The sequence below is a fragment of the Rattus norvegicus genome, chromosome 1 (assembly GCF_036323735.1).
Source record: "Rattus norvegicus strain BN/NHsdMcwi chromosome 1, GRCr8, whole genome shotgun sequence".
Lineage (NCBI taxonomy): Eukaryota > Metazoa > Chordata > Mammalia > Rodentia > Muridae > Rattus > Rattus norvegicus.
In genome coordinates, this window is record NC_086019.1 from 130,858,192 (window position 1) to 130,875,804 (window position 17,613).

Consider the following 17,613-nt stretch of genomic DNA (forward strand, 5'->3'; position numbering starts at 1 on the left):
AAAGAGGCAAGGAGCAAAGAGCAGGGACATCCAGTCTGCATTACATCCGAGTTCTATTTTGTTTTTATGTTTTTAATTTTCAGATGAATAATTCAGTAGCTATGCCAAGGTTGAAATATTTTTCTGTTTTCAGTGAGATGTGAGAAAAGGAAATGAATTTTAATGAAATGTTTTGGTTTACTTTATCTGAGGCTCCCAGTGTAGCGGGATTCCCGGGGCCCTAAACTAATGTCAGTTCTGTAGCTTCTTGCCTGAAAAAAGAAAACAGAAAACCAGATGGCCGCTCTGCTCAGCCCTCGTGTACCCTCCTACTGCCTGGATGGACTGAGCTACCTGTGAGTGCAAGGCTGGTAGATCTCTGAAGCTGTAAGACTGCCTGCACTGCTCTCACGGGTGCAGATGCAAATCCTCAGGCCTCCCTCCATGGCCGGGAAGCACCTGCCTCAGGTTACTGGGGCCTAGCCATCCCGGCTAGCCAGACTGTTCTGAGGTTGGCACTCGGCCAAGTATTCTTAGCAGAACAGGAAGAATGCAAACCCTCCTAAATCCTGTAAACAAGATTTAAGGGAGGCAGGGAGAGGTGGCAAGATCTCCAAAGGGGAAGATGGAGCTGTCAGGTGGAGGTGATGTCACGGGCATCTGCGAATATGCCAGAACATGAGCTAATTCCTAGCTTCGGGCTCAGGACATGCTTTAAAGTGAAGCGTTCTGAATCGAGTCAGCAGCTAACAGCAGACCATGTGCATTCCCTTAAATAGGATTGTTGATGGGTTTTCCTCCTGAGTCAAGAAGCCACCTGCCCCAAGTGAGTTGTCATCCGTAGATCTCTGTCAAAGGCATGACTCGTGGAGCCCTTCCCTACTGCCGGCATGGAGGTGGTTTCGGGAGATGGAGAACTGAGGATAACCAGCCCCTGCCTGCCAGGGCTTATGTCAATAGGCTTGCCAAGACAGAACCTACGCACGCTCAACCAAAACCCCGAAGCGAGTCTGTCATCAAGAGCTCCTGGCTTGGTCTCCCGGGGGCCATCCTATCTCAGGTCACCCTGTCCAGAGATGCTAGTGAATATCTGAAAAAGACAGGGAAGGGCATCTCTTGAAATAACCTGGCAGTAAAAGATTTACGTGGCCACGGGAAGCTGGTAGTGAGTCTCTTCCACAGGCTTGGCCATTTTAAGGTTTCGAAGCACCTTCAGTACCCGGGTTGTAGTGAAGGGAAGGGTCACTGGTGATTCAGAGAGGACCTCGGGGCTTCCCAGTCCCTGTAAGAAGACAGATATCGGGAAGAACACTTGTGAAGTTGACGGCCAAACCACAGCTTCTCATTGCTCATTCTCTTCCCTGGGTCTGACTCCCTCCGGGAGAAAAGTCCAACCCATGAGCTCCCTCATGGATGTTACCACGTTGCCTCCCCTTCCCCCCATCCTGGCTAGCTGAAGGACAGATGTCTCTGTTCCGCTTGCAGCCTCCTCTCTTTCCTGGGCCCCAACTCCTACATCTCCACGCCGGGCTATTCTTTCACCCCAGCCTCCAGTGCACATGCTATCGGCTGACAGCTATGTTTAACTTAATCATCCTGGGCTTATAATGGCAAAGCAGAGGTCATTGTTCTCTCTCAGGGCTGAGAGAGAGAGATACGAGGGGACCCCGAGAGCTCAGCAGGGACAAGTCTGTCTTTATAGGCATATAGGAATATGGTGACATGGAGGGAGGTCTGGAGAGTTGGCATAGATATGCCTGGTTCTAGAATTCATCTGGCTGTGGGACAGGGGGATGAAGGGTGAAGAAATAGTTTCACTCTGTGGAGAGCTGGAGAGGTGAGTGGCTCAAGGAAGAGACACTGTTTTTCTTGCCGTTAGGCAAGCTGTAATATTTATCTGGGCAGAGCAAGCAAGACCGGGCAGGAAAGCAGGGTAGGAGGTTCAGGGAGATGGAGTCAATCCTTCCAACAAAACATATTTCACAGGCTTAATAATTACCATCATGAGGAAGTGGCTAACTGTTCTGACCCGTTTTCTGCTGCTATAACAAAATCTTGGAGACTGGGTGATGTGTAAGAGGGAAAAAATGTTTCTTTTGGCTGTCTGTGCCAAGAGACGAAGAGCATGGTATGGTTGAATGGGAATGGCTCCCACGGGCTCACAGGTTTGGGTACTTGATCCCAGGTGGGTGGAACTGTTTAGGAAGGATTAGAGGCGTGACCTTGTTGGAGGAGGTGTGTCCCTGGTGGTAGGCTTTAAGGTTTCTAAGGCTGATGCTACTCACAGTTAGCTATCTCTGTCTCGTGGTTGTATTCTTTTAAGATGTAAGCTCTAAGTTACTGCTCCAGTGCCAAGCCTGCCTGCCTGCCTGCCTGCCTGCCTGCCTGCCTGCCGCTGCACGCCCGCCCTGTCATTGTACCACAGGCTAACCCTCTGAAATTGTAAGCCCCCAAATAAACTCTTCCTTCTGTATGTTGTTTTGGTCATGGTGTCTTATCACAGTTGTAGAAAAGTAACTAAGACACATGGTACCAGTCTTGTGTTAATTCCATTCCTAGTAGAATTAGGGGACAGCTCTGCTGATCTGTGGGTGACTAAGCCAGTTCCAACCGGCAGCCAACATACTAGTAGAGCAAATGAGCAAACATCAAGTGAAGTTTAGAGGAGAGTCTCCTCTGCAAATCTATATAAAAATAAGTTCTAACTTATTAAATTGATTTTCTTTCAAAAATGTTTTTTGTGAGCCCATGTGGAGTTCAGAGGATAACTCAGGAGTTGTTTCTCTCCTTCCACCGTGCGGGTCCTGGGGACGGAACTCAAGTGGTCAGGCATGGCAGCCGGTGCCTTATGCGCTGAGCTGTCTCACCAGTCCTACTTTGGAATTTGAACACGAAGCCAGACCTGGTGTCCCTGGCCTGCAATTCTAGGTGCTCAGGAGGCTGAGGCAGGAGGATACTAAACTCCAAGTCTGCCTGAGCTATGGAGTCAGGCAACTTAGTGAGACCTTGTGTCAGAATAAAAAGTAAAAAGAGGGCCGGACAATGTGATTGAATGTTACAGCTCTTGCTTAGCACATGAGAGATCCTAGTCTTTGGTGCCACTGGGTGGTGAGGTGAAGTGTGAAAATGAAATTATACAAGTGTAAGATCACATGGACACATCTCTTTAGAGCTTTGTGCTAGAAATGGCTTGCCTATGATTTAAAGATCTAGAGCCATAAGGAAATAAACAAAAAAAATATGATTATATTGAAAAGCTCCTAGAGAGGGGGAAATGCAATAGCAAAGCCAAAGAACAAATGGGAGAAAGATACTTGCTGTCCATTCCTCCCTAATATGTCAAGAGCTCCTGTAAACTGAGACTTAGGGAAAGCAAAGTAGACAAAAGCCAGCAAACGATTGGAATAGCAACTTTACAAGAAGAAACACAAATGGATCTTAGATTAATGAAGGGTGTTTAATAAAGAGAATGCAGATTTAACTATCTGCTGGACAGGAGCAGACATTGTCCTGTGGACCCCGAGGGCAGACACTGGGGGAAAACACCCACCGTGGGTTGCAGAGTAACTCCGCAGTTAACTTGTTACCTTTGCCCCACATTTCCACCTCTGGACTTCTGACCACTGCTGCCCTGGGATGGAAGTCTGGTGAACAAGAATCCCTGTGTGATTTCTCAGAGAGGAAAATGGGAAACACCGAGGAGCTGTCGGCCATGCACCACTGTGCAAGTGTGACAGAAAGGTGAACCAGGGTCTCCACATAACAAGTTGGGAAACCAGTGAACTAGACTATGGGGGGAGGGCGGCAATGGGGGGAGGGTTGGGAGGGGAACACCCATAAGGAAGGGGAGGGGGGAGGGGGATGTTTGCCCAGAAACCGGGAAAGGGAATAACACTTGAAATGTATATAAGAAATACTCAAGTTAATAAAAAAAAAAAAAAAAACAAGTTGGGAAACTTTTCCATCGTGTAATGAGGCGGGAAAGTCAGTTTTAGAACTCTGCTGTCTTTTCTTCAAGAAAGGGAGTAATATAATGTGGCACACTTCATTAGCATGCATTTGCATAAACAACACTGCCTAGATGCATAGGAAATTAATATATAGGTGTAGGAGATGGGACAGAATGGCCAGGAATGGGACAAAGACAGACTTCGGGCCTGGGTCCAGCTCCCTGAGATGGGTCCAAAGCCTTCCTGAAGTTATCCCTGGAGTGCTAAATAGAGAAGTAAATTTCCAATTAAAAAATAGGGAAAAGCTAATAGAAGGAAATGCAAATGAAAAAACTTCCCCAAACCTTCAGTTTCAGTCCCATCCTACATTAAGTCAGACATCAACGGGAAATGCCACCAAGTCTGGACCCGGTGTCTCAAGTTACTAATGATTTCACCTATTTGCTCTACATACAAGTTCAAATCCTAACTGGAGATGGCTCCGAGGACAAAGTGCTTTGTGCATAAGCATGAAGACCTAAGCTTGGTTCTAGCGTTCATGTAAAACGTTGGGTAAGGTAACTATCGTGCTGTAGTCTGGATCTGGGGAAGCAGAGGCAGACAGAGCCTGCAGGCCGTAAGCTTAGCCACGAAATGATGAATGGTCCCCAAGGTGGGCCACCCAAGATTGTCAACTAACTGGCCTCTGACTCACCTTCATGTGCATACTTATGCACCTGCGTGCGCTCTCTCTCTCTCTCTCTCTCTCTCTCTCTCTCTCTCTCTCTCTCTCTTTCTCCCTCCCTGCCTCTCCCCTCTCTTCCCTCCCTCTCTCACTCCCTTTCTCTGCCTTTCCCTCCCTACTTCCTTCCCTTTCTCTCTCTCTTCCTCTCTCTCCCTCCCTCCTTCCCTTTCTCTCTCTCTTCCTCTCTCTCCCTCCCTCCTTCCCTTTCTCTCTCTCTTCCTCTCTCTCCTTCCCTCCCCCTCTCCCTCCCTCGCTCTGTCTTTCCCTCCCTCCTTCTCTCTCTCTCTCTCTCTTACATACACACACACACACACACACACACACACACACACATACACACACACACTCCAACAATTAGATTCTATCATTCTATCATATCTGTGGAGCACACATATATGCCTTCCACATTTCTGACATTTATTGTAAATATTTAAAACAAAGCAACCTGTTAAGGTGTTTCGAAAAGATATGAAAGATGTCTGGACTTTGTTCCTGCCTGCTGTGTTTTCTAAGCATGCACTGCGAGGAAGGTTCTGTGGAACCCTCAAGACCCCTGGCAGAGCACCTTTTGTAGGCTCTGTGGCTTTGATGGCACACGGTGCCTCACACCGTCGCCCTCCCAGTCTGTGCCCAGGCCAAGCAGATCCCCTGCTAACTTCTTGCTCACGTTTTCAGTATGCCAGGTGCCGACCAGGGCCTTGTCAGCAGGGAATGGCCTTCCTATCTCATTTGACCAGCTACTTCTTAGGCTTCATGTCTCGCTCAGCTCAAGAACAGAACTTCACACGAAGCCCTGCAGTGTCTGTGGCTGCCCAGAGCTGCAGGGAGCAGGCACATGAGGCTACTGATCCCAGACACAGGATTTCTTTGGGGTTGATAGAAATGTCCTGATGTTAAATAATGGTGTTGGTTACACAACTCTGAAAATAACTGAAATCCACTGACATTTAAGAGGCAAGTTTAAAAGGTATATGGATTGCATTCAGGATATTAATGCCTTCTTCCAGGAAGTCTTCCTTGATGCACACTCAGTACGTCAGGAGACTCTCATAGCCGCTGACGCAGGTGCCACTGTCGTCAGGAGTAACTGGGTCAGACATACTGGGTCAGGAAACTGAGGGCAAGGTTGTGGGAGGACTGCCTCCTCTGCTGAGAACTCTAAAGCAGCTAAAAGCTGCCCCCATTGATAAAAAACACTTCCCAGGCAAAGAAGGCGACTCAGGTCAGTAAAACGCTGAGTGATTATTCAGTTTATGCCTTTTCAATTATATGGTGATACAAAAGCAATCTGCATGCATTGGGACTGGGCTTGGAAGGCTGAGTCTGTTTCCTTTTTCTCTTCCAGATGCCGGAGACTCGCCCTAATGAGGATGAACGAATGATGCTCCACTGTGCTGGGTTGCTAAGCTACGACGTCTGGCAGGCCAGGCAAATACAGTACATTTTGGAATCTTGGCATAGCCAACTGTCCACCATAACCCCATTGTAAGCTGGGGTACTTACGCACACATACGCACCATATTTCAAAGCGGTATCTCTCAACCTTTATTAAAACAACGCTATTCTATGTGGAACTTAGTTTGGGCAATCCCAACTCTCTCTGGTCACACAAGACCCCCTCTGCTGTGGGCTTGTGTCCGAGAAGGTTGCCAGTGCTTCGGGCTGGAGCTGTAGACCCAAGGCAAACATCAAGAGCAACCTTGGGTAGTGAGAGGACAAAGAGAACTCAGTGTGCTTCGGTGTTCCAGTTCTGTGATATCACATGAGTTTAGTTTGTGTATTAAAATTTAAGCAGGGAAGCCGTAAGAAGTAGGGTGTTTCCTGTGGTTTTAGTTCACACATGAACTACGCTACTGACTTTGACACTAAAGGGATTTTACTTTGAATTCAAAAATAAAAGAGGTCACGACAGCCATGCTAGGTGCCTGTTGTACCTCTTATAGATTACTGTTCTGTTATTAAAATTCATTAGTGAATGAATGACTGTTTACATTGGGACTTTACTACTGAGGCTGTAATAATAAAAAATCAATAAATGCTCACGACATCTAAAAATGATAGAGTGGTGGCACTGAAATTTTCCTTCCTTTTTTTTTACAGTTATATGTGTTTACTTATTTATTTTTTACTGGCAAAATTAAATAAATATTCAATATAAGGAAAATTTCAGCTTGTATTTCTTTTTCTGACTATTTTTGTTAATTTCATTTTATGATCATTGACAAAACATTTCAGTCATATAGAGAAGGGATTATTTCCTAATGTTCTTCTCCATTATACTAAATTAAATATTTAATTATTAAAATATTAAAAATTAATATTCATGACAAATCTTTTAATGTGCTGCTTGAATGTGCTTCTAACTATTGAGCGTAAATATACTCATATACTGAAAAATATTCCTGTTAATTTAAGATAGTCAAGGAAACAATGTTTAGTGCATGCTTTTGGTACGTTGCTGAATTTGATGAATTGTCTGGTGACTTCCTTGGCATGAAATTGCTTTCACCTATGAGATGGACAGGGTGTCTCTGTGGAAAAGCTGGGCTACAGAGTACGTGGAATCACTCATCAGTGGTCAGAACATCAGTGAGAGGAGGTCTGACTGGCCCCAGGCCCTCCTGACTTTCCTGGCCATTAAGCTAGATGCCTCCCTCACCCCTCTGCCACTGTAACTACAGTTGCTCACAGGATGCCACCTGCCCTCCCTTCCCTGGAAATGCTGCTACTGTAAAGACCATAGACTCTGTTTTACACACCTGTAATCTAACTCTCATTTCAGTCAGGAACCAGGAGCGGAGAGGCAGCCCTACGGATCCCGAGGACGTGCATCTTGCAATGTGCACCTGCTCCATCTCCTGGGCCAGATCCTCAACTGTGCTACGCTCCCTCACCTGCCTCGGGCCCTTTCCTCACTGTTCTTTTCTGTGCTTTCTGCCTTTGCCTCTCGAGATAACTCTTCCTCCCGTTAACTTGTCAAAAAACGCTTGCCTTGAGTCAGGGTGATGGCTCACACCTGCAATCGCAGTACCCAAGGGGCGGGGGCAAAGACAGGAGGATTGCTGTCTGAGCCAGCCTGAGCTACATGGTGATTTCTAGGCCAGCTTGGGCTACTAAGAGAGGCTATGTCTCAACCCTCACCCATAAATAAGCAGACAGACAGAAAAACAGCTCATATGACTAGCAAATGTAAAGTGACCCTCCCAGTCCCTAATCAGTGACTAAGTATCTGATACTTATTTTAAACCTACAGCACTGCTTAGTTCCCTCTCTGCTCGTCTCTACTTTTCTCACTTTCTCTGATATCGGATCAACGCTTGGCGAACAATTGGCTCCTAACAAGCTCTTATTAAAGCTTTGAAAGAACGAAGACATGAAAGGATTAGTAATGCACTGTGCAAAGAGAGCCACCCTGCATTCAAAGGGCACGGTGTGGGGGCAGGACTGGTGAGCTCTGAACTGCCAGGGACAGGGTCAGGCTCCACCCATCAGTCCCTGGCAACGCATGAGGGCACAGGTTGTTCCCAGGTTGTTTTTCTTCAGCCTTCCGCTTGGACCCCTAGGGGTGCACACAGAGACCAATCCTCCAGGAGAGCAAGTGGGAGCAGCATTGTCACAAGCCTGGCCTCAGAGTCAAGAGGGCCACCCTGGTTTCATGTCCTACAAGAGGACATCTTAGCACATCTGTACACCACCCCTCCCACTGTTCCATGGAGGCTAGAGACCTGACGGTGAGCAGAGGGTAGCCCACAGCAGAGTTCGGTGATCAAGCCTCCACAGGTTCCCAAAGAGAAGCAGGCAGAAGAAGCGAAACCACCCTGACCTCCGCTGTATGAAGTTTTCTCCTTCCCCTCCCAAATCATTAACAAAGACTGACACTGTAGTATTTATCAAAAACCCTTGTTCCCTAAGTGGTGATACAGAATAATTATCCCAGCATGCAATCGGTGCAGCGATCTTCTTCAAAGCAATTTGTGGCAAGGGTATGCATTTTTAAAATAGATTAGATTTCCAAGAGCTTCCCTCTTAAGCCTGCTTGGAAGGCATTTACAACTCACCTGGTGAGACCATGCCTGTCTCCAAGCCGGATTTCTCTTTCATTAGGTCTTACTTAATTGAATCAAACAAAGTCATTTTGGGATTGTCCCAACAGAAAACCTTTTTATCTCTTGGTGAATGTGTCTTAACAAGGCCCTAAAGTAAATAAAGCCAGAATTCCACTCACTGGATAGAACTCTAGTTCCCCCACCACACACACACACACACACACACACACACACACACACACACACACACACACACACACGCCCCAAGCTTACCAACCTACTTCATATGTTTGTCTTGTACAAGGAAATCGCTTGTGGAGTTAACTGTTGCCAAAGAAAGCAACAAGTTGTCTGGTGGACTGTTTGTTTGTTTTAATTATTAAAGAAAGACATTGTTATTCCCACTCTACTCTCTGACCCCACCCCATGCAGTGTACTGGGGATGGAACCAAGAATCTTGTGTACATTAGGCAAGGGCTCTCCCACTGAGCTACACCCCCATTCCGTCCCCTCCCCACCCTTCCCTAGGCGCCCCACCTCCCCACACCCCTCCCCGCCCAATACACAGCTATCACTTTGTAGTTCTGACTGACCTGCCTACCCCTGCCTCCCAAGTGCTGGGATAAAAAGCGTGTGCCACCACCAGCAGCCCCTCTTCTTTTAATAAATGAGTTACCCATGGCTGGAGTATGTTTGCAATGCGGTGGATCGCTGCACACACTCACCCCTGGTTGACATCCTCTGGGTTAGATCTATAATTTTATGTGTGTTCCAGTATGTATGTGGAGCTCAGGGGCTGAGGTCAGGGGTCTTCTTCAATGACTTTCCATCTTATTTTTTGGGTCAGGCTCTTTCACTGAACCTGGAGGGCACTGAGTTGGCTAGACTGACTAGCTAGAGAACTCCAGGAGTCCTCCTGTCTCCAACTCCCCGGTGATGCGATTACAGATGTACTCCATTTTTATACGTGTGCCGGGGATGGGGTTTCTCGGCTTTGCTAACTGAACAATCTCCCAAGTCCTTTGGTGTAGAATTTAAAACTCTGTTCTCTAGTAAGGAAGGCAGGGCAGAAAGGATGTCTCCGCAAAGTCCTTCCAAAGGGCTCATCTCCTTGGTAGTCAGGATGCCTGTCTGCTTTATACCTGTGCTCCTGGGGACCTGGCCCTCTCTGGGCTGAGAACAAACCGCAGGACCTCACATGGAGTAGGCAAGTCTTCTCCCACTGAGCTGTTTTTACAGTCCAGCCCCTTCCTTGCTAAAACTCTGGGTCGGAAGGATAGGGCTGAGAGAAGTTGTGAACTAAGACTGACCGGCACACCAGAGGCTTCACACCCCAGAGCCCGATCCAGCTCCCCACCCCACCCCCCACCACCCGGCTCCCTTCCCTTTCCCCTCCTCCCTCCATTTCTTTATGCAGCTTCCAAAACCAGTCCAGAAATCTGGAACGTGGCTCTGGTGGGCTTTTTCTCTGCGACTGTCCTGCTTCCAGCCTAGAAAATACTAAGGTTTTTGTCTGTAGCACTTTTGCAGTGGGTTTCCTTGACTCCACCTAAATACCAATTCGATCCAAATCAGCAGCGGCCTAAGATCACCTCTCTCGCCTCCATCATCGGCTGGGCTGCCATTTCCGCCTCCTGCTCCTGGCTAGCATCAGATGTCACTAGGGGTGACCCTGAGATAATTAGCTGCACTCCCTCGGCCCTACTGTAACCACGCCCCAGCCAACTCAGTCATCTGACCCGTCACGTGGTTCAACGCCCCTCCCTCTGCCTATCCTCTGCGATCCTGAGTGTCACTCAGTCTCCCGTGAAGGGCAGCAGTAACACAAAAGCTCGCGGGTACCCACGGTGAAGCCGCTTGAACGCTCCGACCCAGACTCCAATCTCAGCTCCCTACCCAAAGGGAACCACCCTACCCCTACCCCCCACTCCCACCCCGACCCCCGACCCTGCATGAGTAACAAAAAGCGGATGGGGTTTTTAGGATGCAAAAGCAGGACCCAAGAAGTTTCTGCCACCAGGAATCATTCAGGAGCTAGAAATCCAGCAAAAGGCATTTTCTATCCCAGATCAGTGCTGTGTTCTACAGCTGCCATGGGTGGGGGTTAGCAGGGGCGGCCTGGACTCATGCATTAAATAAACTTGGCTTTGGTTCAAACACTGCTGGACATTTGCAAACAGATGACTGTGAGATCCAGCGGCTCCAGCACCCCAGTCTTTCCCTGGCCTTGGTCTACCCAAGTCCACCAAAGTGTCCCATTCTCTTCAGTCCTCCCATGACCTGGAGATGGCACCCCGAAGCACGAGGCTACCTAAAAGTGGCATTCTATTATTAAACTAAGGTGTTTCTGTCACGACCTGGTTCCCAGGAAGCAGTTAGGAATGCCTGGTTCATTCAGGAATCTCAAGGAGGGGGTCAGGGATCTGCATCCCTAAGTTTCTCAGCTTGTCAACAGAATGGCTCTGTGGAGGAAGATGTTCAAATTCAGAACGCCAGGTCCACACCATCGGGAGTCTAGATGGACTCCAGTCGCTCTTTCTTGCTTGCTTTTTTTTTTTTAAGTTTAGTTTAGTTTTTATTTTTAGTTTTTCCAGACAAGGTTTCTCTGTGTAGCCCTAGCTATCCTGGAACTCACTCAGTATAGACCACGCTGGCCTCAAACTCCGTACAGACCACACTGCCTCTGCTTCTGCCTCTGCCTCCCAAGTGCTGGGACTAAAGGCTCAGGAAGCCATCAAGCCATGCTGTTATGCTGAATTTTGTCATTTCTTTATTCATTTGTCTTTGAGACAAGGTCTCACATTAGCCCAGGATGGCCCCAAACTTGGATTATAGGCCTGTGTGACCACACCAGAGGCTACTCTTTTACTTCATTAAAAACATGCTTTGTCAAGCCAGGCATGGTGGCACAACCCTGAAAGCCTGGCACCAGGAAGGAAGAGGCAGGTGGATCTCTGTGAGTTTGAGGCCAGTCTGATCTACATAATGAATTCCAGGACAGCCAGAGGAGTACAAAGTGAGACCTTTGTAGGGTAGGGGGGGAGGAGGGGGGTGGGGGTGGGGGTAGGGAGGTAAGGGACTGGGGTTGTGGCTCACTTGGTAGAGTACTTGAATGGCATGCTCAAAGCCTGGGGTTACATGCACAGCACTTCATGACCTGGAACACATCTGTAATTCTAGCACTCAGGAGATGGAATCCAGAGAACCAGAAGTTCAGTTACAAAGCCATTCCAGGCCAGCCTCGAATTCATGAGATCCCGTCTCAGGGAAATAAATACATAGAAATAAACATTTGCCAACCAACATAATAGCATGACCAGGAGATCAAGAGGCCGTGCTCCTCTCAAGGAGTCTCTGGCATGTCAAAGGCACATATGGACAAACGCATAGATGGTTTTTATAAATTATGACATCTATCCTTGTGTGTGTGGTGGAAGCCCCTTTCCGGAGTGCTGCAACGTAAACAGGTCTCATTCTGGGGACATGGAAATAGAATCTTCTGCAGCAGCAGGTGTCTGCAGAGGCTGGCCAGGCGCCAGCCTTGTAGAACAGGGGCAAAACAAAGGCCAGCACAGTGTGTGGACCTGAGTGCGGAGCTGGGAGGCCCAGCATCCGGATGAGCAGGTGTGATCCTTGCATGGACTCGGACTCTGGCTCTGCCAACCCAAGGGTTGTGTCATCTTGACTTTTCTCAGATTTCTGATCTGTGACCTAGGATCAGTCTGTGTTGCCGATGTGAAAATGGCACAGAGTGCAGAGAGGCCACATAACTCAGGCTAGTCTTACTCAAGTGTTTTGGTATAGCGAAAACTCTGGCTTTGAGAATTTATTTAGATAGGGTTCCCTGTAGCCCAGGCTGGCCTTCAGTTAGCTATGTGGCCTGTGATGACTTTTTCCTCTTCCTTTTTTCAGAACAGGGCTTCCCTTTAATAGCACTGGCTGCCCTGGAACTGGCCTCGAACTCACAGAGATCCTTTTGCTTCTGCCTCCAAAATGCTGGGAATAAAGGGGTGTGCCACTGTGTCAGGCTGCCCAGCGATGATTTTGATCTCCTCATCCTCCTGACTCCAAAGTACTGGTGTGGGGATATGGGAACGTGTCTGGTTTTGTGTTGTGCAAAGGATGGAAGCCAAGGCTTCATGTATGAAAGACAAGCCCTCCCTTAGCTGAGCTACATTCCTAGGATGGTTTGAATCAAAATGGCCCCGAAAGACTTATAAGGAGCAGCATTATTAGAGGTGTGGCTTCGTTGGAGCAGGTGTGGCCTTGCTGGAGTGGGTGTGGCCTCATTGGAGGAAGTGTGTGGTTGAGGGTGGGCTTTGAGGTTTCAGAAGCTCAGGCTGAGCCCAGTGGATCATACTTTGTGCTGCCTGCAGATCAAGACGTAGAACTCTCCAGCATCATGTCTGCCCATCTTCTGCCATGCTTCCCATTATGGTAATAATGTACTAAACCTGTGAACTGGGTGCCAGCTCCAATTAGATGCTTTCCTTTATGAGTTGCTGCGGCCATGGTGTCTCTTCTCAGCAATATAAAACCCTAAGACAATCCTCGGCCCTGGAGCCCTAATGGTTAATACAAAAAAAAAAATTGTTTTTCTGATGCTGGGGATGGAGCCCAAGGCCTAGTATGTGCTGGGCAAACACTCTACTGAGGACCTATATCAACCTCAGATTATTTTCTTTAATTCTAAGTAAGGGCTATTTAATGTTTTAATAAGATTTGAGGCATCATGATGCAAAGAAGAAAATACAAAGATCACCATATCTATTATTCTCACCTATCATGAAATATACCATACATTTTTCAAGTCTTGCTTCTTGAAATTGGGAACTGAGGCACTTACTGACAAGTCTAACCTGAGTGGTTAGCCTGTGGTACAGCGAGAGATTCAGCTTCAGAAAGTTGTTCTCTCACCTCCTCTGTATAAACCCTGTAGCAATACATGTGCACACAAGCACAAATGATATATAAATAAATGGACATGAAATATTTGAAAATAGGCTCATAAAAGGTGTACATACTTAGGTGGAGAAGTAGGAGGGGAGGGGTGGGGAGAGAAATGTAGAAGTAATGTGCTTGATGCACAGTTAAGGTATATATTTAGCCAAAAAGTCCTTATGTAATATGGTACCATGTACAATGAATATATACAGTGAAAATTTTTAAATGGATATAGGGAGATGTTTTCACATACATATATATGGTATGAGGATATATATATATATATATATATATATATATATATAATCTCAAATCAGGGTAAGCCTGTTTATCTCCTTTAATATAATATTCAAACCCTTTCTAACTTCATAGTTTCTTATCAGTAGTCATAGTCATCTAACTGAGCAAGAGAGGAAAAAATGCTTTCTGGCAGTGCCGGGGCAGGCGCTGGATCGTTCTACTTAGTCGGTAAGAGCCGTACTGAGGAGCTACACCCTTCGTAGCTCTTGTAATAGGACTTCTCGCTGCCCTGTAGAGTAGAGGATCTTTCTGGAATGGAGCTGCTCAGAGGTGGAGAGATGGCTCAGCAGCTCAGCAACTGCAGGGGACTCAAGTTTGGTTTCCACACCCACCTCAGGGAGCTCACACCTTCCTGTAACTCCAGCTCCAGAGGGCTCTGACACTTCTGACCTCCACGGTCACCAGCACACACACACACACACACACACACACACACACTCTCACATCTACACACCTACAAACACACCACACACACAAACATACAAACACACACACAAACACACACACTCACACCTACACACACACTCATTCACATCTACACACCTACAAACACACCACACACAAACATACAAACACACACACAAACACACACACTCACACCTACACACACACTCATTCACATCTACACACCTACAAACACACCACACATACACAAACATATAAACACACACACAAACCACACACACAAACACACCACACACACAAACACACACACACACCTACAAACACATCACACACACACACAAACACACACACCTACAAACACACCACACACACAAACACACACTCACACCTACAAACACATCACACACACACACACAAACACACACACCTACAAACACACCACACACACACACATACACACACAGGCACTCACACACTCACACACTCATGCATTGCACAATTGGGAAGAGGAACCTTGCTTGAGAACCCCTCCCCCCATCAGATTGCAATGCATTTTCTTGATTAATGGTTGGTGCCCACTGTGAGAGATGCCACCCCTGGGTAGGTGTGTACTGGGCTTTATAAAAAAGAAAAGGGAGCAAACTGTGGAAAAATGAGCCAGCAACCATGGTTTCTGCTTCAGTTCCTGCCCTGACTTCCCTTCATGAAGGACTGGTAAGCCTTAAGGTGAAATAAACCCTTTTCTTCAAGTTGTGGACGTTATTCCAGCCATAGAAACCAAACTTGGATATATCTTCTGGCTTTCCATTGATTCTGAAGCATTTTCTCCTCATTAGTTTGAGTTGGTAAAATACATTGACTTTCTTGACTGTTAAACAAACTTTAAGTAACAACCGCAGCTCAGGAAGACTCTAGAAAGTCTTCAAAGTTCCTGAGATAGTTCTACCCTAAACTGTCCTCCGACCCCACACAATTTCTCTTGATTCCTAAAACCGATGGTTTCAATAGTCTGGGGCCAAGAACAAGGGCTGAGTGGACTGATATCACCTCAGATAGCTTACAGGCTAGCGGTGTTTAAACTTCGGTCTGTTTTTGTTTGGGTGGGTGGGGAGGGAGGATCCGAGAGGAGGTGAGGGATGAGAAACACTGTGATAAAATATATATGAAATTCTTAAATCGATCAATCAAGCAAGAGAGCAAGCTAGCATGAAAGCAAGCAAGCTCAATCTGGAGTATAGCTGAAGGACCAAGCAGGTTATATATTGCTTTCTAAAGAGTTTCTCCCATGTTGTGTGAAAACAGAGACCTTTGCAATATTTTTACCACTGTTGCTTGAAGAATCCTAGTAGGGGAAGAGATGGGGGACGGGGTGAAATAAGTCAGGTTGGTCCGTTGGAATCGTGGGCAGCACTGTGCTGGTGAGTAGTGAGTAGGACAGTCCCAGATATTATATGCCCACATGAGATAAGATGCTGAGTTGCTAATGGGCCCCCGGGGGGTTCTGTTTGCTACTGCGTGTGACGCCTGCAGGTTTCACCAGACTTTAGGCCGCATTAAGCTATCTCCTCTCTGACTCACATTAACCGGCGTTCTTGACGCTGATGCTGACCTCGTGCAGGAAAGGAAACACTTCCCATGAAATGCGACTGCAAGTGGGTCTCGCCAGACACTTCCAGGTGAGATCACCTTCACGGGAAACACCGCTGTGACGTCTGTGACTCTGAAATCACCGCGGTGATGCACCGGACAAGTTCAGAGCTGTTGCATTTCACTGCGAGAAGCGCTGTCCCTTTCCATAGACCTGCCCCCGCCCCCACCCCGGGGCTCTGATTCAGCCTCCGGGCTCATTTCATAATTGGTCTCATTTTCAACCCCTCCTCGGCTCTTACGTCCGTGTGGCCTTTGAAATCTTGAATTTCCACTCCGGGGCTCTTGCCTTGTTGTGTCGTGAAACCACAATCTGTGGTTTTAAAGCCAGCTGGGCGCGCTGAGCCAGGTGTGCCTAATGAGTCTGCAGGTGGGTGCCATCTGTTACTAAATGGGACTCCATGTCACGTCAATGATTTCCTGTTCTGGACATCAGTTTCTCCCCTCTGTTCCCTCAAGTGGCTGTCTTGCTTTCCCTTTTGATCTTCTCCATCTTTTCCATTTTCGTCAGGAACTTGGTATCATGTTCTCAGCTGCTGTGATAGAGAGATTTTGACCAGTCCGATCCTTTTACCAACTGATGTTTCTTGATCTTGCAAGTGACGTTTGTCTTGTTTCTGTGCAGGTTACTGGTGTGTGTAATTGATACAAACCTGTCATTTACAGATACAACAAGGAGTGGGGCTGCTGTAAAACTGAAGCTTGCTCATTGGGCTCTTTCTCAAAGGACGGCGTGACTGTTGGATTCTTCTGGATTAAGCTTTTGGATAGTAAACGGATGTTCTTGTCCAGAAAACCCACTGATACCTGGCATTGGGTGTTGTGTTTTATATAAACATAAGGAGAGAAGAAATGTGTTTGGTGGATGTGTAGTAAGGTGGTGCCTTTGCCGGCCCATGCTGAGGCATCCCTTTCCCCTGAGGGACCAGCCACATGGTATAGTATAGAATAGAGTTTATTCAGGGCATGGGGAGGGGAGTCGAGAGGGTAGTAGAGGCAGAGAAAGGCAGAACGAGAGAGAGAGAGAGAGAGAGAGAGAGAGAGAGAGAGAGAGAGGAGAGAGGAGAGAGGCTGGCCATGTGCACGTGGAGAGAAAGGGGGAGGGGAATGGAGAGAGAGGGGGAACAGGAGTAGAAGGACAGAGCTAGAACAGAAAGGCAAAAGAAAGAGGAGGGGGCAAGCAGCCCCTTTTATAGTGAGTTTTACAATTGTTGCCAGGTAACTGTGGGGCGGAGCCTAGACAAAATGCCAACACTGGGTATGCAAAGGCAAATAAGTGGATAGCTTTCCCTATGGGAAATCTGATGATGGTGGCAACATTTGACCCTAGATGGTACATTATGCGAAGAAGTACCAAGGGCTATGGAAACCAGAGGAGGGGCCAGGAGGGCTTCCCAGAGGTGGTGTCTCCACCACTGAGTGTATCATGAAAAACAAGAGCTATAGGTCAAATGGCCCTCAGAATTACTCTTTACATAAATTCACACATACCTCCAAAAAATAGAATTGAGACTAATTTTTTTTGCCACATGAAGTCCAGAATTGATTTAGTGGCTCCGGTCCAAGGCCCACCATTCACTCTTGGACCACCACGCCTGGCTTCTGTATCCCGGGTTAC

At 47.2% G+C, this 17,613-nt stretch overlaps 1 long non-coding RNA gene across 1 annotated transcript; it reads left to right on the top strand.

Annotated features, from left to right (window-relative positions):
* The first annotated feature begins 16,058 nt into the window (after positions 1-16,058).
* LOC134484899 (uncharacterized) lies at positions 16,059-16,848 on the top strand. The gene is made up of 2 exons (XR_010062706.1): positions 16,059-16,365; positions 16,662-16,848. It is a non-coding gene; the product is annotated as an uncharacterized LOC134484899 (long non-coding RNA).
* Positions 16,849-17,613: the final 765 nt, after the last annotated feature.